Genomic DNA, 27,989 nt, shown 5'->3' with positions numbered 1-27,989 from the left:
TATGCCCAGATAAAACCATAATCCAAAAAGAAACATGTACCATAATGCTCATTGCAGCACTATTTACAATAGCCAGGACATGGAAGCGACCAAAATGCCCATCAACAGATGAATGGATGGAGAAGATGTGGCACATATATATACAATGGAATATTACTCAGCCATAAAAAAGAATGAAATTGAGTTATTTGTAATGAGGTGGATAGACCTAGAGTCCATCATACAGAGCGAAGTAAGCCAGAAAGAAAAACAAATACCTTATGCTTATGCATATATATGGAATCTAAAAAAAAAAAAAATGGTACTGATGAACCCAGTGACAGGGCAAGAATAAAGATGCAGCTGTAGAAAACAGACTTGAGGACACAGGGTGGGGGTGGAGGCAAAGGGGAAGCTGGGACGAAGTAAGGGAGTAGCATTGACATATACACACTACCAAATGTAAAATAGATAGCTAGTGGGAAGTTCCTGAATAACATAAGGAGATAAACTCGATGATGGGTGATGACTTAGAGGGCCAGGATAAAGAGGGTGGGAGGGAATCATGGGAGGGTAGGGATATGGGGATATATGTATAAATACAGCTGATTCACTTTGGTGTACCTTAAAAATTGGCACAACAGTGTAAAGCAATTATATTCCAATAAAGAGCTTTGAGACTAAAAAGAATTTTAAATTACCAGATTAGATCATATTTTAAACTGGATAGAATTAAAAGTTAATTAAAAATTTTTTTCTTGAAATAACATTTTAAGTTTAATGAAATTCTAATAGGACTCAACAGCTTTTTCTAATTGGAGAAAATAACCTTCAAGTTTGTAATTTTTTTAAAAAATTACTATCACCAAAGAGTAGCCAAGAAAAGGACCACAGTGACTTACCAGATACTTGAAAATATTATGAATAATTTATTAAACATTGTATTTGTATAAGATACAAATATAAATATACCAGTGGAGCAGAATAGAGAGTCCCAAAAAAGCATCCAGTATATCTGAGAAGTAATAAATGATCTTTATGGTAGTTCAATTACATAAGAAAATGATGAGTTATTTAATAAATAGTATTGATAAACTAGATGTACATCTGGAAGACAATAAAAGTCAACCTCCATCTTTTAATATTTACCATAGTACTAAACTCAAAATTATTTATCATCTTGAATGTAAAATAAAATAATAAATAAATGTATACATACATATATATGTACTTTCTAGGAGAATTCATGCTACAAATAGGAGCCTTCTAAACTAGGACACTATTGCTTCCCTTCTCTATTTTTCTCTGGCAATCACCTCAGTTCTTTCCCTCCTCCTTTATCTCTCAGGACCATCAGACTGTATTTCCAAAAGCATCCTGTTTCATTCAACTGCTTAGAAATTCTTACCTTTTTGCCTTTTTCTTCTACCAGAGGCTTCACCATTTATTTTTCTTTTTCATGCAAATTTTCTCCTGGACTTTTTAATTGAAAGAAAAGTATTCAGTATCTTAAGCTGTTTAATTGGTGTACAAATTGATTCCGCTAAATTAGAAAATGTCCATGGTAAATTGGCTTCAGTATTGGCTAATCTGGCAGAACAGTCTGTGGGAAATTATACTGATTGAAAAGTTTACTTTTTTCCCTCTTACCAGGTTTTCCCTCTTACCAAGTTCAAACAAAATAAAAATGGGAATTTTAAAATTTAAATTTTATTAAAACAAAATTTGTTTAGATGCTCCTCAAGATGGTGGAGTAGGAGGACGTGGAGTTCATCTCTCCCCACAAATGCACCAAGAATACATGTACAAATGGAACAATTCTCACAGAGCACTTGCTGAACACTAGTAGAGGACTTCGGACACCTAAAAGAACAAGAAAGATCCCCAGGTAACCCGGTAGGACAAAAGAAAGAAGGGAAGAGGAGAGGAAGTGGGACAGGACCTGCGCTCCAGGCAGGGAGGTTAAAGTAAGGAGAGCTTCCTGCATCTGGGGAAGCCCCCTCACTGGTAGGGAGATCAGTTGGGATAGAAGGGGAGGTTTGGGGGCTCGGAGGAGAGCCCAGCAACTGGTCTGTGGCAGGCAGGACAGAGTGAGACCTACACAGATGGTCCAGCCCCAGCCCTACACACCCCAGGCTGAGACGAGTGTCCCCCGGTGCACACAGGGCCTGGGGGCTGGAACATGGGGTTTGGAGAGCGGAACCAAGAGGAGAGGACTGCTGTTGGCTGTGAGGAGACAGCCTGGCCGGGGAGTGGGGGGCGGGGGGGGGCTGTGGGGAATGAGACTGAGGAGCTCTGCAACCAGTAATGCTCATAGAGGAAGCCTGGACCACCACAGAAGTGAAGTGCCATTGTTGAGTGACGTGCAGAGGGTGGGGGCACCATTGCAGCCTCTCTCCTCATGCACTGGCCCCTGCCTCCATGGGCACTAGGGAGGGCTGGCACCAGAGCCGGCTCCAGGCACACACCCCTGCCATCGCCTCCTCTGCCCCACACCCTCACCTGAATGACCTGCTCACGGTCTCGGCTCCCTCACACCTGATGGACTCATGCCATCCAGTTGCTACCCCATCACCCTCCTCACCTGGGTGGCACACACACCCCAACCGCCACCTCTGCTCCTTCCTGCCTGATGGGCTCGTGCATCCAGATTGCCACCCAGCACCCTACCACCTGGGCAGCCTGCTCACCCTGATTGCCACCTTAGCCTCCTCTCTCCTGATGGGCTTGTGTGCTCCGGCAACCTCTGGAGCAGACTCTGGTGGGAGGAACGCATGCAGATGTGGGGCTGAAACCACAGCTGAGCCTGAGGGGCCACGTGACTAAGGAAAAAGAGCTGAAATCTCACGGCTGCATGAACAATGGAGTTACACCTCCACTGAAGGCTTCCTAAATAATCAGCACCTGCAGAACATCCAAGAGGATAACAAGTGCTCCTGCAGCTGAGAAGGGTCTAGCTTTAGCAGCTGTGGGCTTTGTGGGTGTGTACACACAGGGGTTGGGCAAGGCCGGAGTCTGAACTGCCTCCATAGCTCCCACAGCAGGTCCAGGCGTACATCTACTATAGTGCTGGGACCTGAGCTCAGTGGATCTGCACCAGTGGCCTGGTGAAAACAAAGCCTGAAAGTCATCAAGGCCACCTTGCAGGCATACTCACAGTTAAGGTGGGATGGAGAGCCCTGCCAAGAACATTGCACTTTGTGAGCCCACACAATGGGCAAAAGGGGACACAATAGAGCACATTCACAGGTGAACAGCTCCAGAGAAAGAATACTCAGTGGCTTCTCTCCCAGTGGGAATGCTCCAATCCCACCTACCTTGCACTGCAGATCAGAAACACAGCTAAGAAACAGATCTGGGGTCTCTACTCCAACAACTAAAGAGAAGGCCCCACCCCTAACAGGGCAGTGACAACCACAGAGCAAAAGGGAGGCCCCACTCAATATCCAGGGCAGGATCTGGTCACCACACCACCAGTCAAATCTCCTATCAAGGGGATAATGGCCCAAGTCTCCAAACCAACTTCACTCACCAGGCAGCAGACACGAGAAGCAAGAGGAATTACCATCTTGCAGCATGCAGGAAGGAGACCTCAAACACCTCGACATAATAAAGGCCATATATGACAAGCCCACAGTAAACATCTTTCTCAGTTCTAAATGGCAAAAAACTGAAAGCATTTTCTCTAAGATCAGGAACAAGACAAGGATGTTCACTCTCGCCACTTTTATTCAACACAGTTTTGGAAGTCCTAGCCACGGCAATCAGAAAAGAAAAAGAAATAAAAGGAATCCAAATTGGAAAAGAAGTAAAGCTGTCACTCTTTGCAGATGACATACTACACATAAAAAATCCTAAAGATGCTACCAAAAAACTACTAGAGTTCATCAATGAATTTGGTAAACTTCCAGGATACAAAATTAATACACAGAAATCTCTTGCATTCCTATATACTAACAACGAAAGATCAGAAGGAGAAATTAAGGAAACGATCCCATTTACCATCACATCAAAAAGAATAAAATACCTAGGAATAAACCTACCTAAGGAGGCAAAAGATCTGTACTCAGAAAACTTTAAGATATTGATAAAAGAAATCGAGGATGACACAGATGATGAGACATACCATGTTCTTCGATTGGAAGAATCAATGTTGTGAAAATGACTATAATACCCAAAGCAATCCCAATTATCAATGGCATTTTTCACAGAATTAGAACAATTTTACTATTTGTTGGAAACACAAAAGACCCCAAATAGACAAGGCAATCTTGAGAAAGAAAAATGGAGCTGCAGGAATTAGGTGCCCTGACTTTAGAATATACTATAAAGCTACAATAATCAAAACAGTATGGTACTGACACAAAAACAGAAATATAGATCAATGGAATAGGACAGAAAGCCCAGAGAAAAACCCACACACCAATGGTCACCTAATCTATGACAAAGGAGGCAAGAATATACAATGGAGAAAAAGCAGTCTATTCCATAAGTGGTGCTGGGAAAATTGGACAGCTACATGTAAATGAATTAAATTAGAACACCCCAACACCATGCACAAAAATAAACTCAAAAAGGATTAAAGACCTAATTGTAAGGCCAGATACTATAAAACTCATAGAGGAAAATATAGGCAGAACACTCTTTGGCATAAATCACAGCAAGCTCTTTTTCAATCCACTTCCTAGAATAAAAGTAAAAACAAAAATAAACAAATGGGACCTAATTACACTTAAAAGCTTTTGCATAGCACAGGAAACCATAAACAAAATGAAAAGACAATCCTCAAATGGGAGAAAATATTTGCAAATGAAGCAACCAACAAGGTATTACACTCCAAAATATACAAACAGCTCATGCAGCTCAGTATCAAAAAAAAAAAAAAATAACCAGGACTTCCCAGGTGGTCCAGTGGGTAAGACTACACATTACCAATGCAGGGGGCCAGGGTTCAATCCCTAGTGGGGGAACTAGATCCTGCATGCATCCTGCAACTAAGAATTCACATGCCACAAGTAAGAAGCCCACACGCTGCAAGTAAAGATCCCACATGCTGCAAGGAAGACTTGGTGCAGCATAAATAAATAAATATTTTTAAAAAAAGCAATCAAAAAGTTGGCATAAGATCTAAATAGACATTTCTCCAAAGAAGACATACAGATGGCCAAAAAGCACATAGAAAGATGTTCAACATCACTAATTATTAGAGACATGCAAATCAAAACTACAATGAGGTATCACCTCACACTAGTCAGAATGGCCATCATCACAAAATCCAGAAACAATAAATGCTGGAGAGGGTGTGGAGAAAAGGGAACCCTCCTACACTCTTGGTGGGAAAGTAAATTGGTACAGCCACTTTGGAGAAGAGTAAGGAAGTTCCTTAAACAACTAAGAATTGAGCTACCATATGACCCAGTAATCCCACTCCTAGGCATATATCTGGAAAAAACCATAATTCAAAAGGATGCATGCACCCCAATGTTCACTGCAGCACTATTTACAATAGCCAAGACATGGAAGCAACCTAAATGTCCATCAACAGAGGAATGGATAAAGAAGATGTGGTAAATATATACAATGGAATATTACTCAGTCATAAAAAAGAACAAAATAATGCCATTTGCAGAAACATGGATAGACCTAGAGATTGTCATACTGAGTGAAGTCAAGCAGAGAAAGACATATATTGTATGATATCACTTACATGTGGAAACTAAAAAAAAAAAGGGTACAAATGAAGTTATAAAACAAATATAGAGTTATAGATGTAGAAAACAAATTTATGGTTACTGGGAGGTAAGAGGGAGGAAGCATAAATTGGGAGATTGGGATTGACATACACACACTATTATATATAAAATAGATAACTAATAAGGACCTACTGTATGGCACATGGAATTCTACTCAATACTCTGTAATGCCTTATATGGGAAAAAAAAAAGTGGATATATGTATATGTATAACTGACTCACTTTGCTGTACATCTGAAACTAACACAGCATTGTAAATCAACTATACTCCAATAAAAATTATAAAAAATAAAATTTTAAAGAATTTGTTTAATAATTGTTAAAATTTGTTACCACACAGAAATAAAAGCTAGGCTTCACTGGTCAACTGGAGTGAAGTTAGGCTTCACTGATCAATTCCTATACTTACATATTTCAAGACGTGGTTCTCTTTAGGTCTTGATTGGCAGACTTAAAATTAAACCATAGTGGTCAGTTGTAAAAAGTTTCCTCTCAGCAAATTTTCTCGTAAAAGTGCACTTGTAAAGACTAGGACTCTGTAACAATACCACCTAGATTAAAATCTTAGCTGTACCCTTTCAAGCTGTGTGATCTTGGGAAAATTAACTTTTATGTGTTTCCATTTTCCTTGGTTTTTAATATCTGGATAAAATTAACATCTTCTGTTTGGTAAAGATGGCTGCAAGTTCTTTGTTACTTCTGCTACATTCCACTCTTTTGAAATGGGCAGACATTGTGACCCCCAGGCCACAGATTGGTACCTGTTAGGTCACGCAGCAAGAGCTGAGCAGCCGGCAGGTGAGTGAGCAAAGCTTCATCTGCTGCTCCCCATCGCTCGCATTACCTCCTGAAATACCCCTTCCCCTGTCCTGGAAAAATTGTCTTCCACGAAACGGGTCCCTAGTACCCAAAAGGTTGGGGACCACTGTCTTAGAGCATTTGTTCTTGGAACCCAGCCACCATGCTATGAAAGAACTCAAGTAGTTCCATGGAGTGGCAACTCTAGAAAACTATCAAGTCTCCAACCAACAACCAACACTGGCTGGGCCTCTAGCCATTAGCCAGCAGCAGTATAACAAACAAGATGAGTGAGTTATCTTAAAAGACACCTCACCTGTCATCACTCTGCAGAGATAAGCTAACCACACCAAACTATGCCCACATCACAGGTTTGTGAGCCAAATATATTATTGTTGTTTTAGGCTGTGGGAAGACATTCTGGAACCTTTTTGAAACATTGAAAATGTTGAGGTATGTGGGCCGAGCGATGGGATTCAGAATGTCCTGCTTGAGCAGTGGAGGAGCTGAGGGTGCGGGGCGTGGAGACTAATATCACCCTGTTTAGCCCTGAAGGATGGCTGGTTAGCCAAAGACGGGTAAGATTCCTCAAGGGAGGAACAACCTAAGACAGGCACAGCCGCAGAGGGGCCAACAGGGGTGGTGCATAGAGCCTTCCTTATATCACCGTGTTTGGCCCTGGAGGATGACTGGTTAGCCAGAGACGGGTAAGATTCCTCAAGGGAGGAACAACCTAAGACAGGCACAGTCGCAGAGGGGCCAACACGGGTGGGGCACAGACCCTTAATCCTTTTGAGAGAGGTCTCCTGCCCCCAGGGCTGCTTTGCTCTCCACCCCCAGCTCAAATCCACACCTGCTCAACTCGGACCCAGGAAGTAAACAAAGATAATTGCCTCAGTCATGTGAGGCCCTTGATTGTTTATGAGTGTAACCTGAGAATGTTAGCCCACGAACTCAATAAAAGCAGCCTGGGATGAGTCAGCGGGGCTCTTGATCCGAGAGGTCTTGAGCCCCCCGGTTCCACTTTTCTCTTCAGTCTGTGTCTGTGTCTTCTTCAAGCTTGCGGCACCCGTCACTCACCTCGAGTCGCCGAGCTGGTCTCGGCATTAGGCCACTAAATTGGGTATGATTTCTTACTCAGAAATAGATAATAGAATTTTGTCGCTGGAAGTTACAAAAACGTAATACATGTGGCATTGACTTTGCCACCAGGGAGCAGGTAGAAGCCAGAGGACCTCTGGAGAATTGCTTTCAAAAGCTGGAAGGGCCCATTGTCCTAAAACAAACTGCCGCTATTTCTCTAGCAAAGATGGGTTTTTTCAGGATGAGCAGAGAATTGCAATTCAGGGTCTCCAACCATGGCGAGGCACATGCAAGTCCCCACAGAGCAAGGGAAGGAGAGCGTTTTTACTGAGGGGGAGAAGGAAGTTGGAGGGCTACAGTAAACAAAGAGTCCAAGGCTTTTCATTGGCTGAGTCCTTGGCAGGAAAGAAAGGGGGTCTTTCTTCTTGTCGGGCTTTGTTATTGTCCTGGGGCTTGAGACCTCTCCTTTCTGGTCTCCCAACTCTATTTAATTGAGGTTTCTGTTTATTAATTGTTTACAGGCCTTTCCTAACTTAGAGCAACTGTGGAGTTTGGAAGTCATGTTAGAACCGTTATTCACTCCCAAGTTTTTGAAGCATAAAAGTTTTAAAGTTAAGAAAGAAAAAAAGATCAATTAGACTAGAATGTAATTAGCTGCTTTGGATTCAACTTAAAAGATTATAAAATAAGATCTATCAAGAAAGTCTTAAAGTTCTAGAGATTAATTAATACTGGAATAGAAGTAGCTGGGAAGATTTGCAAAATAACACAGTATATCACCTAGAGTTTTTCTCCACTGACAGGACAATAAAACATGTATTTAAACAACAGCAGGAAGGAGATGGGCTAAATTTAAAACACACTTGGCAGAAGAGTTAAGCTTGTAAATTCTGAAAAGGTCTAAATCAGTCGTGTGTGCTCTGGATGAAACCCTGACAAGAAGCCCTGAGATGGACTGCTTGGCCTCCTCAGTATTCATTTGCAGGCTTTCAGCGGCAAGTAACCCTGACTCAAAGTACTGAGACAGTGAGGCCATGTGTTATCATCTCACACAGCAGGAGACCACGATCAACCAGTGTAGGACTGATTGGGTTGCCAGCTCTGTTATGTCATTAAGGATCTGACCCTCACTCATGTTAGCCAGAGTTCAAAACAATCAGCCATGGAGACTGCCAAGTGAATCCTGGGCCCAAAAAGATGGAAACAAAACCACTGGGTTGATCTCTTTGGCAGGCACAGTCAGCAAGAATAAAAACACAGGACTGGCGCCCAGTCAGGAATCCCTTATATGGCAGTAGGTAGCTGATAAATGCCAAGATGGCACATTCTCAGCCTAGCGGTATTGAAACAGAAGGGAAGGGGGCAGGGCACAACTTTTTTGTTTGTTTGTTTATTTGTTTATTATTTTTTGGGGGGTACACCAAGTTCAATCATCTGTTTTTATACACATATCCCCGTATTTCCTCCCTCCCTTGACTCCCCTCCCACCCTCCCCGTCCCAGTCCTCTAAGGCATCTTCCATCCTCGAGTTGAACTCCCTTTGTTATACAACAACTTCCCACTGGCTATCTATTTTACAGTTGGTAGTATATATATGTCTGTGCTACTCTCTTGCTTCGTCTCAGCTTCCCCTTCACCCCCCGCCCCCTCCCAAACCTCGAGTTCTCCAGTCCATTCTCTGCACCTGCATCCTTGTTCTTGTCACTGAGTTCATCAGTACCATTTTTAGATTCTGTATATGTACCATAATGTTTATTGCAGCACTATTTACAATAGCCAGGACATGGAAGCAACCTAAATGCCCATCAACAAACGAATGGATAAAGAAGATGTGGCATATATATACAATGGAATATTACTCAGCTATAAAAAGGGATGAGATGGAGCTATATGTAATGAGGTGGATAGACCTACAGTCTGTCATACAGAGTGAAGTAAGTCAGAAAGAGAAAGACAAATACTGTATGCTAACTCACATATACAGGGCACACCTTTTAAAAGAATGACATAGCCATTGAATATACAACAGAAACTAGATAGAACCAACTAGGCCCAAGATGACAGATGATTCAACTTCCAGTAGACCTTGAGCCTCATTATACACTCATTGTAATACATTAGCATACGCTAAATGACACACCCACAGATGCCATGGCAGTCGGAGACCCACCATCAAAGGCCAAAAAGTGGGTGGTGACCCAAATCCTGGAAATCCCTGCCCCTTCTCCAAAACAGTTGGAATAATCCTCCCACTTGTTAGCCTATGAAACTACCCAGCCCATTAAAAACTAACCACCGAATATTTCAGGGCCCCTCTTGCCTTTTGAGATGGATGCATTCTGTCTATGGAATGTGTATATCTCTAAATCCACTTCTTGCCTATCACTTTGTCGCTCACTGAATGCTCTCTGCAATGATGAGACATAAAGGACCTGAGCTTCGTTAAGTCCTGAGACCAGGTGTGTGATTTCAATTAAAAGACAGTGTCCAAGTTTTGGCTGGATTCAAATCCCATCTGAGTTGTGTGTTTCAGCATAATGGCAGTCTGCTCCTGCCCAGAGCTGCCCTGACCCAGAGGATTCCCCACCCCACAGGGGTCACACCAACCAAACTTCAGGTGGATTTTGTTGAAGAACCAGAAAGACAACAAGGTGCCGTGTCCACTTCTTTTTTTTCCTTACCTAGTCATTTGCACTGCTTGGGGTTGAACCTGAAGTACGAACAATCTAAGCTGAGGGAGAATGGCCACTATTTTTATTTTTTTATTTTTTTTATTTTTGGGGGGTACACCAAATTCAATCATCTGTGTTTATACACATATCCCCGTATTCCCTCCCTCCCTTGACTCCCCCCCCACCCTCCCTCGAGTCCCCCCCACTCTCCCCATCCCAGTCCTCTAAGGCATCTTCCATCCTCGAGTTGAACTCCCTTTGTTATACAACAACTTCCCACTGGCTATCTACTTTACAGTTGTCATACAGAGTGAAGTAAGTCAGAAAGAGAAAGACAAATATTGTATGCTAACTCACATATACGGAATCTAAAAATGGTACTGATGAACTCAGTGACAAGAACAAGGACGGAGGTGCAGAGAATGGACTGGAGAACTCGAGGTTTGGGAGGGGGCGGGGGGTGAAGGGGAAGCTGAGACGAAGCGAGAGAGTAGCACAGACATATATATACTACCAACTGAGAATGGCCACTCTTAAAGCCCAAACTGGCCTTGGTGCTCTGGCCGCTCTCACCAGCACAACGCGCTCCGTCTAAGAGTGGGTGTCGCTCATTCTCAACATGGAGCAAAAGGGCACAAGGCATTTCATGAAGAAGAATGGGAAACCAGGTAATATCTCACACCTGCAAGAAGTCTTCACAGCCTTGTTTTTGAACGAGGTAGCTTGCTTTCTGAGAGCAACTACAGGTGAAGCTGCTACTTTGCATTCCAACATCAAATAAAGCCCGTTTTGGACTATTTTACATACGGGATTATTTGTGCTGTCCTTCCTTTCTAAATCAATGGTTGAGTGCAAAATGTCTCATGCAAGATGTTATCTACAGTCAGAAATTTTAACTGCCATGAATCCAATGTCTGTTTTCTAAAAGAAATGTTTTAATATTATGCTTTAAATTTTCTATAGAAAAATTGGACTGTATATGCACTTATCTCATCACAACCACCCCCCAAAGAGCCATATCTAGCACCTCCTAATTGTTAACTTCTGAGCCTGGTCCTTATCAAAGGCAAAAGGATTGAGAGTCTTGCAGATTACACACACATTTACAATTATATATTTGTTAGAATCCCAGGAAACAAAGTTGATCATGCAGTAACACACACACATTCAAACAATGACACACTCACACACACATTTCCATAGATGTCTCATCTTTAGACAGATTGATGTTAAATGTCTTTTAAGGCTATAGCAAACCCCTGAGGATTTTAATGCTAAAGTATGTAATAGAAAATGTCAGACATCCCTGAGCAAATTAATTATTTCCCAACACTGAACTTCAAATACCTGAATACACAGAAGTCAGATGGCAGGGCAGCTGCACTGTAAAACTCCAGGGAAACTCATGTACATCATAGACTGGAACTGTTCAGAGCAAACCCTACAGAGTGGTACAAGGCAGCCCAGCAGGTGTTTTTCTTGCTGCCTCTAAAACATAGAGCTCTACATGATGCAAGGATCTCCTATTGGTGCTCTTGTGGATGACAGCTTGCCAGTGTAAAAGGCAGGCTGTCCAGCTTCCAGATGCCATCACTTTACCTTCCATGCCCAAATGAACATACTTGAGCTATTGCCAACATGTCAGAAATCCAGACTCCCTCACCAAGAACTCCAGCTACTTCTAAGGCACCCAGGATGCTGTCTCACATGCTTTAGAAGCAGGTCCCTCATATTCTCTAGCTCCAGCTTCTTCATCACACCACTTTGCTGCTGCCTCCTCAGCTTCTGACCACTGCAAGTTTAGGTTAGACAATGTGAACCCGGGGCCAAGAAGTACCTCTGAACTGCCAACCGCCCCTGCATTGCTCCACCCATGAGATGGAAGACCAGGTCAACATCAGGGTAGTCGTGCCCAGACTCCCTTCCGCCTCTGTCTCTTGGTTGAAGAGTCTGAAGAAGGAGATAGGCTCGTGTAACCACACAACAGGAAATTCAAGAAGGGAAAAGAACTCAGTTTCCTAATTTGGGATGTTGAAATCAAGACAGTACCAGTCATTCTCCTACTGCTCTTGCCTTTGTGTACTACATCACACAAGCATCCAATGCTAGATGGTCCCTGTGCTTCATTTCTGGAGGATTCTGGTCACTTGCCCTGGCAGATAAGTGATTCCATGGAGAGACTTGAGAGCTGGTGCAGCAGCGCCTGATTGGTAAAGGGACCTGGGGCTCCCACAACAGCCAGACAGAATTTCATGGTGTTAGGAGAAGCCACCAAACATTGACTCCTTCTTTGGCTGCTGGTAACACCTAAGGTCCTGGGGAGAGGAGAATACGCTAACCTCCGTGACTCCACCCCAGGGACAGAATCTCAATTAATTCTCCGCAGCAGAAGAGAACAATCCATAAGTTTCACCAAGACCCTACGAAAGGATCTTGGGCAAAGGGAGGACAGGGAAGTGTTTAGGAGGAGCATTATTTATGGCTATATGTATACATATAGGGCCTAAGTCTAGCTGTATCCTCAGGGTTCCTTGCCAGAGCCTCCTGTCCTAGCCCATGGCTCTCCAGGACAACTGGAGGCATTTCTGTCAGGCTAAACAGCGCACAGACCCTTGACATCTGTAAGTGTTACTTCTCTCATTTACCAAGCTCATCCTCCGGTCCAAAGCCCAGCTCTAGGGCCTCATTCTCTGATAGTCAACTGGAGAAGCACACACTGCTTTCAGGGAAAACTCCACACGATTATACTGTATTTGCCATCGGAGCATTTCCCAGCTATGGTAGGATTACAGACAACTTTGACTTTCTTATTTATACCTTTTTATTTCCTAAGATGTTCATGGAGAATAATTATAATTTTCATAACAAGAAAATGTAATAAATCATTTTCATTAAAAAAAACCAATAAACTCACTTCTGAGTAATGTTTGTTCAGGCGGCATACTTTTCTTCAACAAAAATGAAATGTTCCTTTGAAAAGATTCATTTCAATTAAACAAAACTTGAAATTTTGCCAGTAATTAAGATATCACAAATCTATATAAAACAATGTAATAGAAGAGAATGTTGCCTTTAATCTAGCAAAACAGATATTCTTCTACTGACTAAGATGCTCTGAATTGAACGGAAAAAAAAAACCTAAGATAAATTCCCATTATTTTACTTCCCTATTGCTGCAGTAACAATTACCGCAGAGTTAGTGGCCTAACACAGACTCATTCTCTTACAGTACTGGAGATGAGAGATCTAAAATCAAGATGTCATCTATGGCCATAGCACCCTGAACACACTCGATCTCGTCTAAAATCAAGATGTCAGCAGGGCTGCATTTCTTCTGGAGATTTCAGAAGAGAATCTGTTTTCTTGCGTCTTTCAACCTCTAGAGGCCACTTGCAACCCTTTCTTGGCTCACGCCAACTTCCTTGTGTCACTACAAGCTTTTGTTTGCATCATCACATCTCCTACTGTTAACTCTGACCCTCTCTGTTATAGGGGCCTTGTGTTTATTTTGGGCCAACCCAGTTAATCCACAGTAAACTCCGCATCTCAAGATCCTTAACTTAATCACACCTGCAAAATACCCATTTCCATGTAAAGCCATGTCTTCACAGATTCTAGGGGTCAGGACCTGGATTTCTTTGGGGAAACCACTATCCAGCCTACCACACCCACCTTATATTTAAAATATGTTCTTATAAAGTAGCTCCCCAGATGTTACCAATATATCCAAAATTCCAAAATGGAAAATTCTACTGTAATTTTTTTAAAAAAAAGAACTGTTGGAGACTTCCTGGCGTAGGGGTTAAGAATCCACCTGCCAGTGCAGGGGACACGGGTTCGATCCTTGTTCCAGGAAGATCCCACATGCTGCAAGCAACAAAGCCCGTGCGCCACAACTGTTGAGCCTGTGCTCTAGAGCCCATGAACCACAAATATTGAGCCTGTGTACCACAACTACTGAAGCCCATGCACCTAGAGCCTGTGCTCTACAACAAGAGAAGCCACCACAATGAGGAGCCCATGCACCACAATGAAGAGTAGCCCTCCCTCGCTGCAACTAGAGAAAGCCCATGTGCAGCAATGAAGACCCAATGCAGCTAATAAATAAATAAATAATAAACAAATTTATAAAAAAAAACTGTCAAATCTCTTCACTTTTATATCTCAAACGTTTAGAAAATTAGCTGGATAATCTCAGATTTGAAGCCATTTGAATATTTACAAACATTTTATAATGTCTCCAGTGAATATTTGGACCTGTTTGTTTCCTAGAAGGAAAAAAGAAAGGAAAGGAGAAAATAAAAGAAATCCCTGCAGTGTGACAGAGGTAAAGCTCCAGAGTGCAGGTGAGAGTGCTGGTTTTGTCACTTATTAGCTATATGACTGTATCCCCCTGTATAAAACTGGTAATACTATTCCTGCCTTGCCTATCTGACAGGTTGGGGAAAGGATAAAATGAGATCATTGCAAACATAAGCTATTATTATCATCCTACAGCGTGAAGCATTTGAACTGTCATCCCACATTTTTAATTAGGATCGCAAGGAGAAACCCTTCAGTTTGGAGTTCATAGCTCAATTTCCCTGGAATTCAGACCATGGAGCATTCAATCTGAAATTTCTTCTATCTTCACATAGAGCCTTACAGGGGAAAAAATTGATTATCTTAAAAGTAAGAAGCATGTCTGTGGTATCTATGAACCTGATGATTTATTTAGTGAGGAGAACACAGTACATTTGTCAGTAAAGCTGGACTACTCTAGCATTATTTCTTCCACCTCCAAAAAATTTTTGTCAGGTTTTCACAGATCAAAAGTCACAAAACAAACAAAAAAAACAAAAAAACACCAAACTTGTCTTCCAATATCAGGATGGCCTGAAACACGTATTTTGAGTGCTCTCCTGTTCTCTGGGATAAAACCACTGCATTGTAAAATGTTTTCATTCATATAATAAAAATCAACTCGTTTCAACAACCTTAAACCTAGTTGCCTACATTTCCACCAATTATGGTTTGAACATAAAACTTCAAGAGCTTCTTTAATGAGTCACAATCATAACCGGCATTTTCTCCCCGCTTTTTTTGTGTAGACATGCTCCAGATTTCATCCCTTTAAGATCTAGATGATTCAGCATTTCCAGAAGAGCTTCTGAGAGTGAAGCTGGCAGTCAAGTGCAGGAATCAAAGATAGCTTTGTGTACCTTACAGAAAACCTGCTTCAACGTCTATTTAGTATTAGAGCCATCACATTTCTCTTGGACAAGATTGTCTGCATAAAGGTTTCTTGAGAAAGCCAGGGGATTAATTTACTTCTGCCACTGTGACTGACTGCAGAGCAGCTGTCAGGCAACTGAAGTGTCTCCAATCTCCTTCACAAATTACTCTAAATGGTTCTTAAGATAAACTTGCCAAGCCTGTTATGCCCAGCAGCTCTGACTGGAAAATGTGCGCTTGATTTAAATGAAAAACAAGAGGATCTGTTTGGGGTCTTCGTAATAAAAATGCCATGGTGCCTTTGTTGACTCTCAGGAAGCCACAGATGCATCATATATATCTAGAAAATAAGGAACCTGTTCTATGCACACTTCTATGTAGTTCATAATTTGGCAGCATAAAATTGAGCTTGTCTAAAGCAACAGACTGCAAAAGAAAGCTACCATGAGATTTCAGAAAATGTCAATAAAAAATAATCAGGTAATATTGTGAACCTTTTGTTTCCATCAGTTGTTCTTGATGCAAATAAATCCCACAGGAGAATAATATATTTCTTTCCTCCACTTTTTCAGAGAGGTAAGCTGTGTTCTTGCAGTAAAGAAATAAGTGCATTAACTATGGTGGATAATACACTGCCTAGATCATGAGGACGTTGTATAATAAATAATTTGAATTAAAGACAAAAAGCAGAGGTTTTGAAGGGAAAAACATTCATGAGATAAATCTGTTTATATAGGCTTTCCTTTTTATTTTTAACTTATGTAGTTGTGGATGTTTCCTTAAAGCGGTTTTTCATTGTTGATAATGTAAAGATCGTGGATGTCTTATTATGATTGACAGTGTAAATGAAGACTAAGAATGTCCTGAATAGCTGAGAGGGGATGTGAGCTAGAAGTAACCCAGGTCCTTAGTACAGGGCGGACTTTGTATGCTACCAGAGAACAAAAGGACCTCTTGACGAAGCAGCTATCAAAAGGGTCCTGAGAGCAGAGAACATTGGCAAGGAACGATATTATTTATTGTAAGAGTTATTGAGTATTACTGTTTATCAAGCACTGTAGTGGGTGATATACTAAGTAAGACAAGGTCTCTCTTTCTAAAGAGCTCAAAGTACACCAGGGGAAGAGATAAAGTTAACTCAGCATATCAAAACTCTTGGAACTCGGCTAAAGCCAGCTTTAGAGGAAGTGCTATTGTGTAAGTGCTAATATTAGGAAATAACAAAGGTTATAAATAATGATCTAAACTACAACCATGGAAGCTAAAAAGAACAAAAGAGAGTAAACTAAATACCAAATAAGTAAAAAGAAAAATAGAGCAGAAATCATTAATAGAAAACAAACAATAGAGAAAAAAAATCAGTATATTCAAAAGCAAATTATTTTAAAAGATCAATAAAATTAATTAAAAACTAGCCCAAATGATCCAAAAATTTTTTAAAAGAGGAAAATACAAATGTTCCATGTCAGAGGTGAAAGAGGAAACCTACAACAGAGCCTCTAGACATTAAAAGAATGATCAAGAGATATCATGAACATGATACCAACAAATTCAACAACAGTAAATGACACAAAACGAGCAAATCAAATTTTTCAAAGTAAAAGAAACTTGAACCTAGCCATTCATATCCAGCCAAATTTTCACTCCAATATGAGAGAGTAATAAAAAAAGAAGTTATCTCAGGCACAAACATCCTCAGAGGTTTTCTCACACAATGACTCCCACAATTCTTATTTCCTAATTATGACTCAAAAACCAGAACCGATAAGGACAAAGATATGTGTATCTTATTACATTAAAGCACAAAATGCATGGCAAAAACCACCACAAAGTGAAAAGATAAATGAGAAAAATATTTGCAACTTATAATACAAAGGATTATTATGGTTAATATATGAGGATCTTCTCAATATTGAAAAAAAAAATGAACAACCCAATAGAGAAATGGACAAAAGAAATGAAGAGACAGATCACAGAAAAAGAAATAGAAACGCCATTCAAACCATGAAAAAAACTCAACCTAGCTTATAAGAGTGCAAGTTAAAACTACACTGACATACAATTTCTTACCAAAAAGTAAAATGTTAAAAAATAATAATAATCAAGAAATATCATCAACATTATACCAACAAATTCAACAACCTGGACAAAATAAATGAATTCTTTGAAGGACACATATTATCAAAACTTACAGAAGAAGAAATAGAAGCTCTAAATATTTCTCTATATATTAAGTAAATTGACTTTATAGTTTAAAACATTCCCACAAAGGAAATTTCAGGCCCAGATGGCTTCATCTGTGAATGCTATTAAGTATTCAAGGAAGAAATAGTAGCAATCTTACACTAAATCCTTCAGAAAAATAAAGTGATGGTAGAACATATCCAAGTAATTTTGCCAGACCAGCGTAAACTAATATGAAAACCTGAGAATAACAGTGAAAATAAAGTTGAAAATCGATATCAATATCCCTCATGATACGCATATAAATACCCATTTAAAATTTACAAATCAAACCCAGAAATACATTAAAAAGATAATGTATGACGACAAAATCAGGTTTATCACATGAATGTAAGGTGTTAAACAAGCAGTGTTGGTTAATCAATATCTGTTAATTAATAAATGTAATTCACCAAATTAAAGAGGAAAATGTACAAAATCATCTCAATAAATGCAGAAAAAAAGTTAAAAATCAAAACCTGTTGGTGATAAAAAAAAAAAAACTCTCATTAAATCAAGAATACAAGGAAACTTCCTCAAACTGATAACATCTATGAAAAGCCTACATTTATCACCATACTTAATGGTGAACAGTTTTCTCCTAAGAAGAGGTACAACGCAAGGATATCTGGCTTCATCACTTCTATTTAACATTATACCGAATCTGGATATCGCAATAGAGCCAGAAAAAATGAAACATACAAAGATCAAAAAAGTAAAACTGTATTTTCAGATGATACAATTGTTTACATAAAAATTCCCAGGGAATTTAGGAAAACAACTATAAGAATTAGTAGACGAATTTAAAAGATAACAGAATACAAGGTTAATTATAAAATTTAATTGTATTTCTGTATACAAACAAATGGAAAATAAAATTTAGAAAACTATCATTGATAATAGCATCAAAAAATAAAATACTTAGAGATAAATGTAATGAAAGATGTGCACAATCTTTACACCGAAAACTTTAAAATATTGCTAAGAGAAATTTTAAAAATCAAAATGTGTGAAAAGATATACTATGTTTATGTATTGGGAAAAATCAATATTAAGATATCGATTGTCTCCAAACTGATTTGCAACAGGAGGGAAAGAGGCAGAGCACAGAAGGTAAATAATGAAGAAGAGGCTTAGCTATCGGGATGTGATAAAGCCCAGCTGGAACCAGCTGAAACCAAAGTGGCTTTGAGGATAGTTCCATCATTGATCTTTATCTCTTTATATCTTCACTGTAATACTATCATTCCCCATTATGCCATGACGGTTCTGAAACAGACTAGAAAAGGTCAAAACGTGAGCAGTGACCCAGTTCCTGGGAAATCCCACCCTTCCCCGAAACAGCAAGTATACTCCCCCTACTTGTTAGCCTAGGAAATTACTTAGCCCGTAAACATCAATGACCCCATGCCCTGGGGCCACGCTCGCTTTCTGAGAGGTTTCCCATTCTTCTTATGGAGTGTGTATCCCTCTAAATAAACTTGCTTTCACTTTACTCTGGCTTGTTCTTGAACTCTTCCCTACCCAAAGCCAAGAACCCTCGCTTGACAGTCCACCGTAAGGGCTCTTGTGGGTCCCAGGACTTGATACTTCCCTCTCCTGCAAGTTATAAAATCAATACGATATCAAGTCCCAGAAGGCTTTCTTGAAGAAACTGACAGGCTGATTCTAAAACTTATATGGAAATACAAAGAAACTAGAATCATCAAAACAATCCTGAAAAAATAAAAATGTCAAGACCCATACTACATGATTTCAAGAATTTCTATATAAGCAATCTTCTCCTCTGAAAAGAGACAGTTTTACTTCTTTTCTGATCTTTATGTCACAAAATTCTGTTTCTAGGATATATAAATAACTGTTACAAGTCAACATGAAAAAGAAAGCAATCCGAATAGAATTCAATGGGCAATAGGCAGGGATAAACCTTCACAAAGGAAGACACAAAAATGCAAATGAGCACGCGAAAAGGCGCTCAACCTAACATAGTAGGGAAATGCAAATTAAAACCACAATGAACTCCCATTACACATACACTAAAAGGCTAGAATTATACATTTGTTTAAAATTGACGGCCCCAAATATTGGTGAGGATGCAGAGCAACTGGAACTCACATATATTGCTGATTAGATTGTAAAATAGTTGTTGGGCTGCATCCCGCAGGCTGCAAGCCCTGTACCTGCCCAGGTTCAAGGCCGAAGAGAGAGGGGGAGTCAGCGGCGACAGAAACATCAGCAGTTTAATGGATGGGGGATCCTACTTACATTTCTGAAGCAACGCCCTGGAGCAACATCCCACGGTGCACGCAGACGGTGGGCAGAACACGGCGGCAGTCCACGCTCCCAGGAGGGGAAGGTTACCACTTATAGGGGGAATTGGTGTCAGGTTGGCTCATTGGTTACCGGGGAAACGAGCAGAGGGGCCCGCCCCTCACACCCCTTTGCTTAGCTAACAGGTGGAGATGTTCTGATTGAAAGGTTAGAACAATCACTAACTGGGGCAGAGGCAAGTTTATAGTTAGATCAGTCACGTGAGTAGGTAAAGCAGGCACTGGTGGAGCAGGGAATGTACAGAGAGCAAAACAGCCAGCTTGGGTGGCCTGATCACCCAGTGGTTCATCAGCTTTGAAAACTGTTTGCACTTTCTTATGATGTTATACATCTACCCTACGACCTGACAATTCTTCCCCTAGGCATTTACTCAGGGAAACAAAAATATATGCCCTCAAAAAGAATTGTACAAGAATGTTCACATTCAAAATTGCCAAAAGCTACAAATAACCCAAATGTCCATCAATAGGAGAAAGGATACACAAACACTGGTATATTTGTGCAAGAGAATGCTACTCAGAAATTTTTTTTTAAAAGGGATACTCTATGAATGCAGGCACCATTGTGGATGAATCACAAAAATATTATTCTAAGCCAAAGAATCCAAACGATATGATTTCATTTACATAAAATTATGACAACTAATAATTCTGAGAAAATAATTCCGATAGAAATCAGAATTGCCTCTGGGGGTTTGGGATTGTAGTTCACTGGGGAGGGACATAAGGGAGCTTGCTAGAGTAATGGAAAAGTGCTATTTCTTGTTAGCAGTGTGGGTTACAGGAAAACATGTATTTGCCAAACCTGATTTAACTTTATGTTTAAGATATGTGCATTACTCTGTATGTAAATTTAGACAGGTCTCAGGCAAAACGGTAAAATGTTAATATTTCTTAAATCTAACTGGTGAATATGCAAGTGGCTATTTATTAATCTCAATTTTTCTGCAATTTGAAATACAGAACTTTCAAAAATGAAGGAAACTAATATTTTCAGCGATTCTGAAAACTAGTTTTTTGGGATCTCCTGACAGCCACAAGGGAGCGCCAGAGAACACCAGGTGCCTGAAGGTTAATGGTGACTGAAGCAAGAATTGGAAAAGGCTACTTCAGAAAAAAACACACTTCCCTATTTTATCTGTTTACAAGGACAGGTAACTTTATATTCAGTCTTAGGTCTTGTATGATGAACAGAGACATTAATCTCTGACTGCAGTGAATACACAGCTTACTTAGGGTTTTCTAAATCTCAGTCAATAGTTGCAGGATAAATTAAATCTATAAAAAAGTCATTTGCTGAATATCAGCTACAAGGAGCAATGTCTTAGAAGAAATCAGTTCTAAATGCTATAGAAATAGTTCTCCTTAAATAAATACAGATTTTAAGAATAGTCAAGTGTGAATATGGTTTGAAATAAACCACAGCTGTACTGTTTTTGCTTTACTGATAGATGTGCCCCCTCCAAATTATTTTGTAAAATAAATTTTTTGTAAATCAATCACTTCCTATTCTCGTCAAAGTTCTGTGGCCGCAAGTAAGGTATAAAGTCATGTCACAAATAAATAAAACAGTTATTTCAGAGCTCTTATTTTCTCTAAACTGTCTTCATTATAATTTCTAGCATTTGTAGTTTCTCTTCCCCAACAGAGATTTATAAACCATCATTTAGTGGACACTTTCTGTGTAAACTCCCAGCCCTAAGGAGTCACAGTTGATGGGACCAGGGGTGGGAAGCATACTCACATAAGGGGCCCCAGTCTACTGGTCTGAGGGGTGGGTGGAGCTAACATTGGAATGCAGTATTGATTCATTCTGTTGCTCTGGTGGCTGGAGCATTAATGTATAAACTTGTTGAAAGCAGCATTTTTGACCCTGTGGCCTGGGAAGCAGAGACAGCCAGTTGACAGTGAGAGGGAAAAGTAAAGCAACAGACAAGCAAGAAGGAAATCCTGAGGGAAAGGTTCTAGGTCCCTTGGTTCCTGACGTTCAGCTGGAACTCTCCTAACTCTCTCCCCATTTTCAGTTATGCTAGTTCAAAGAGGCTGCTGTAATGGCAAACCCCACATACCTAGACTTGTGTTATTATTAGGGAGAAAATGTATATATCTCTGATCTCAAATCATCTGTAATTTCTAACATTTCAACTTCTGCTCCCCCGAAATTAACATCTGAAAATAGTTATAAAGACCCCTCCCTGGTGGAAGACTGTAAACTCATCATCCCTTAGGTAATCCTTGATGTGACGAAGCTCCCAATTGGACACACTGAGTATTTTGTTTAAAGGAGATCAATGCTATACACACCCAATACCATTCTAGAGCTCTTACAATGTGTTCAGACCCTCTTCTAAATACGCTAGCTGGGTTATCTCAGTTTATCCTCACAACCACTCAGTGAAGCAGGTAGAATTATAACCACACTAAGGATGAGAAAAGGGGGGCACAGCAAGAGTTTAGTGACTCACCCACAGTTAGTCATGGTGGATCAGGCACTCAAGCCAGGTGGTCTGACCAAGGCCTGGCTCTTAACCACTTTACCACTGTGTGGAGGTGCCATAAGTTATTGTTTCACTTCCTATGCATTTAAACTGTAGATTATGGTGTTGTTATAGGAGAAACTGGAGGAGGGGAAGAGGAAAAAAAAACAGAAAAGATAATTGATGGCCATTACTTTCATTTGCCTTCATCTTGGATCATAATGTAAAATCACTAACAAGTGTGCATGGCTGCAGTGTCTTTCAAGGTACCTTCCTACCACAAAAGGGCAGAAAGTTCATGTTATCAGATGGACCACAGGGAAAGGGCACACTGTGGCTTGGAATGTCACACTCCTCAATTTCACTAACCTTTCACATCAGTGAGTAGGGACTGGAGAAAAATGAGATGCTATGGTTTAGTAACCACTGAGCAAGGTGTAGGTGGGAGAAATGTTTAAAGGGTTAAAACACCAGCCATCCTGACTGCCTCAATTTCCTTGCAATTCCATATTTAAGTTATCAAAGGAATTAACCTGACCCACAATCCCAGCAAGAAGGCAGGCATATCTGTGTTGTCAGTATTAGAGACGAATTAGTATTATAAAAAATTAATAAACAGAAAGTTTAATTAAATAGAGTTGGGAGACCAGAAGGGGGAGCTCTCACACCCTGTGATGATAGCAGAGCCCAACTGGAAGAAGAAACATTCCTCTTCTTTCCTGGCCAGGAATCAGCCATTGAAAAGCTGTGGACTCGGTTTACTGCACCCCTCCCAACTTCCTTTCTCTCCAAAAAGTGTTCTTCCCTTGCTGTGGGGGGTTTGCACATAGCTCTCTATGGTTGCAAACTCCAAATTGCAATTCTCTGTTGATCCGGAATAAACCCATTTTTGCTGGACAAATAGCTGGCAATCTATTTGTTTCAGGTCAACAGTATCATTTAGAATTATCTTCATTTCTCACAGACTTCACTCATTTCTCCCTCTCTCCTGATGCTTACTGAATAAAAGATATTAAATAGATGTATTGTTTAGGATGGTAAGAAATTCATAACCCAGTGTCTTCCAGTGTGGCATTAAAATTCTAATAAAAAAAGGAAACACTTCATAATAGTACTGAAAATTAAAATAAAAACTTTTCTACAAGTGGAGAGAAATTTACACTAATTATGATCTATGGAAGATGCTGCTTCATTTATCCCAAAGAATAAGGGGAAAATTATATTGGAAAACAGTTTAATAAAGAACCAAATGAAAATAATTTTTATTTCCAAAGAATATCTTCAAAAAGATGCAAAAAGGCATGACCTCTAAAAAATGGAAGTGGAAAAACATAAGCAGAAGACAAAGATGAAGGGGAAAATAAAAGAGACATCTCTGAACATTGAAGGAGCATAAAGGAACATAAAATGGAGCATAAAGTAAAAATTTGATGAATTTTACTCCATGCAAAAAAGTTTAACTTCACAAACCAAATAAAATACACACAACAAGCTGTGGCAATTATTGGCAGTGTATATGATGAAAAATGATTAATAGCCTAACTTTGTAAATAGCTCTAACAAATCAACAAGAAAAATACCACAAGAAAAAAAGAAACTACAAAATAATGATGTAAGAAATGCAATATCTGGTAAACATAAAAGAATTCAATCCATCTAATAATCAAAGATATGCAAATTATCATTCAGTGAGATATTCTTTTTACATTTATCTAATCAAATGAAAATGATGATGATATTACAAGGGTGAGATGAAAGCGATCCTGTCATACAATGCTAGCCTGAAAAAAATTATTACAACTTTATGAAAGGTAACTTTGCTCTGTAAATCACAAGCCTTAAAATATTTCATAATCTTGAAACTTTAAACTTCAAGGGAATTTGTACTTGGGAAACAATCAAATTCTCACCAACACGTACATGTCAGGAGTTCAAGCTGGCAGTATTTCTAAGAGCAAAATATTTGGAAACTATGTTTTTAATAATTAGTATTGGTTAAATAACTTTTGTATATAATTATGAAAAATATTTTATGACTGTTAAAAATTGTGTCCTTGAATATTATTCAGCCATAAAAAGGAATGAAATGGAGTTATTTGTAGTGAGGTGGATGGACTTAGAGACTGTCATACAGAGTGAAGTAAGCCAGAAAGAGAAAAACAAATACTGTATGCTAATTCATATATAATATATGGAATCTAAAAAAATGTTACTGATGAACCCAGTGACAGGGCAAGAATAAAGATGTAGATGTAGACAATGGACTTGAGGACACGGGGCGGGGGTGGGGCAGGGAAGCTGGGATGAAGTGAGAGAGTAGCATTCACGTATATACACTACCAAATGTAAAATAAATAGCTAGTGGGAAGCTGCTGCATAAAACAGGGAGATCAATCGAGGATGGGTGAGGACTTAGAGGGGTGGAATAGGGACAGTGGGAGGGAGTCACGGGAGGGAGGGGATATGGGGATATATGTATAAATACAGCTGATGCACTTCGTTGTACAGTAAAAACTGGCACAACAGTGTAAAGCAATTATATTCCAATAAAAAGCTTAAAAAAAAATCGTGTCCTTGAATCACCTGGTGAAAACGTTCATCTTGTAATATTAATTCAGAAAAGTGGAACCAAACAAACAAATTAAACAAAATTAAAATTTTGTCACAAAAAAATTATAAATATATTACATCTATGAAGAGAGTAAAGGCTGAAAGGAAATACATCAAAATGATTTTTAAAAAGTGGTTATATTGGAGAGAATCAAGATGGTGGAGTAGGAGGACATGCGCTCACTCCCTCTTGCAAGAGCACCGGAATTACAACTAACTGCTGAACAATCATCAACAGAAAGACACTGGAACTCACCAAAAAAGACACCCCACAACCAGAGACAAAGGAGAAGCCACAGTGAGATGGTAGGAGGGCGCAATCGTGTTAAAATCAAATCCCATAAATGCTGCGTGGGTGACTCACAAACTGGAGAACAGTTATACTGCAGAAGTCCACCCACTAAAGTGAAGGTTCTGAGCCCCAGGCCAGGCTTCCCAACCTGGATGTCCAGCAATGGGAGGAGGAATCCCCAGAGAATCAGACTTTGAAAGCCAGTGGGATTTGATTGCAGACCTCCACAGGACTGGGGGAAACAAAGCCTCCACTCTTGGAGGGCACACAAAAAAGTGTGCTCACCATGACCCAGGGGGAAGGAGCAGTGACCCCATAGGAGACTAAACTAGACCTACCTGCTGGTGATGGAGGGTTGCCCGCAGAGGTGGGGGACAGCTGTGGCTCACCAAGGAGACAGGGGCACTGGTGGTAGGGGTTCTGGGAAGTGCTCACTGGCAAGAGCACGCCCAGAGTCTGCCATTAGCCCCACCAACAAGCCTTTAATCTCCAGTGCTGGGTAGTCTCAGGCCAAAAATCCAACAAGGTGGTAAAACAGCCCCACCCATTGACAGACAAGCAGATTAAAGTTTCACTGAGCTCCGCCCACAAAATCAGATTAAAGTTTTACTGAGCTCCACCCACCCAGCCCAACCCACTATCAGTTCCTTCCATCAGGAAGCACCCATGAGCCTCCTAGATAGCTTCCTCCACAAGAGGGCAGACAGCAGTATCAAGCCGTATCAACAGTATTTCATCTTGTGGAACTGAAAACCACAGCCACAGAAAGATACAGAAAATGAAAAGGCAAAAGACTTTGTACCAGATGAAGGGACAGGATAAAACACCAGAAAAACAACTAAATGAAGAGGAGATAGGCACCCTTCCAGAAAAAGAATTCAGAATAATGATGGTGAAGATGATCCAGGACTTTGAAAAAAGACTGGATGCAAAGATTGAAAAGTTGCAAGAAAAGTTTACCAAAGACCTAGAAGAATTAAAGAGCAAACAAACAGAGATATGCAACACAATAACGGAAATGAACAATATACTAGAAGGAACCAATAGCAGATTAACTGAGGCAGAAGGGTGAATAAGTGATCTGGAAGACAGAATGGTGATAATCACTGATGCGGAAAAGAATAAAGAAAAAAGAATGAAAAGAACTGAAGACAGCCTAAGAGACCTTTGGGAGACATTAAATGCACCAACATTCTCATTATAGGGGTCCCAGAAGGAGAAGAGAGAGAGAAAGGACCCAAGAAAATATTGGAAGAGATTATAGTTGAAAACTTCCCTAACATGGGAAAGGAAACAGCTACCCAAGTCCAGGAAGAACAGAGAGTCCCAGGCAGGAGAAACCCAAGGAGAAGCACGCCAAGGCATACAGTAGTCAAAGTGACAAAAATTAAAGACAGAGAAATGTTATTAAAAGCAACAAGGGAAAAATGACAAATAGCATACAAGGGCACTCCCATAAGGGTAACAGCTGATTTCTCAGCAGAAACTCTGCAAGCCAGAAGGAAGTGGCATGATATATTTCAAGTGATGAGAGGGAAGAACCTACAACCAAGAATACTCTACCCAGCAAGGATCTCATTCAGATTCGGTGGAGAAATCAAAAGCTTTACAGACAGGCAACAGCTAAGAGAATTCAGCACCACCAAATCAGCCCTACAACAAATTCTAAAGGAACTTCTCTAAGCGGGAAACATAAGAGAAGAAAAGGACCTACAGAAACAAAAACAAAACAATTAAGGAAATGGTAATAGGAACATACATATTGATAATTACCTTGAATGTAAATGGACTAAATGCTCCAACCAAAAGACACAGGCTGGCTGAATGGATACAAAAACAAGACCCATATATATGCTGTCTACAAGAGACCCACTTCAGACTTAGGGACACATATAGACTGAAAGTGAGGGGATGGAAAAAGATATTCCATGCAAATAGAAATCAAAAGAAAGCTGGAGTAGCGATACTCATATCAGATAAAATAGACTTTAAAATAAAAAATGTTACAAGAGACAAGAAAGGACACTACATAAAGATCAAGGGATCAATTCAAGAAGAAAAGGTAACAATTATAAACATATAAGCACCCAACATAGGAGCACCTCAATACATAAGGCAAATGCTAACAGCTATGAAAGAGGAAATCAACAGAAACACAATAATCGTGGGGGACTTTAACACCCCACTTACACCAATGGACAGATCATCCACACAGAAAACTAATAAGGAAACACAAGCTTTAAATGACACAATAAACCAGCTTGATTTTATAGATATCTATAGGACATTACATCCAAAAACAGCAGATTACACATTCTTCTCAAGTGCACATGGAACATTCTCCAGGATAGATCACATTCTGGGTCATAAATTAAGCCTTGGTAAATTTAAGAAAATTGAAATCGTATCAAGCATCTTTTCTGACCACAACGCTATGAGATTAGAAATCAATGACAGGAAAAAAACTGTAAAAAACACAAACACATGGAGGCTAAACAATACGCTACTAAACAACCAAGAGATCACTGAAGAAATCAAAGAGGAAATCAAAAAATACC

The sequence above is a fragment of the Hippopotamus amphibius genome, chromosome 4 (genome assembly GCF_030028045.1).
Source record: "Hippopotamus amphibius kiboko isolate mHipAmp2 chromosome 4, mHipAmp2.hap2, whole genome shotgun sequence".
Classification (NCBI taxonomy): domain Eukaryota; kingdom Metazoa; phylum Chordata; class Mammalia; order Artiodactyla; family Hippopotamidae; genus Hippopotamus; species Hippopotamus amphibius.
Note: the sequence above shows the minus strand (reverse complement) of the source record.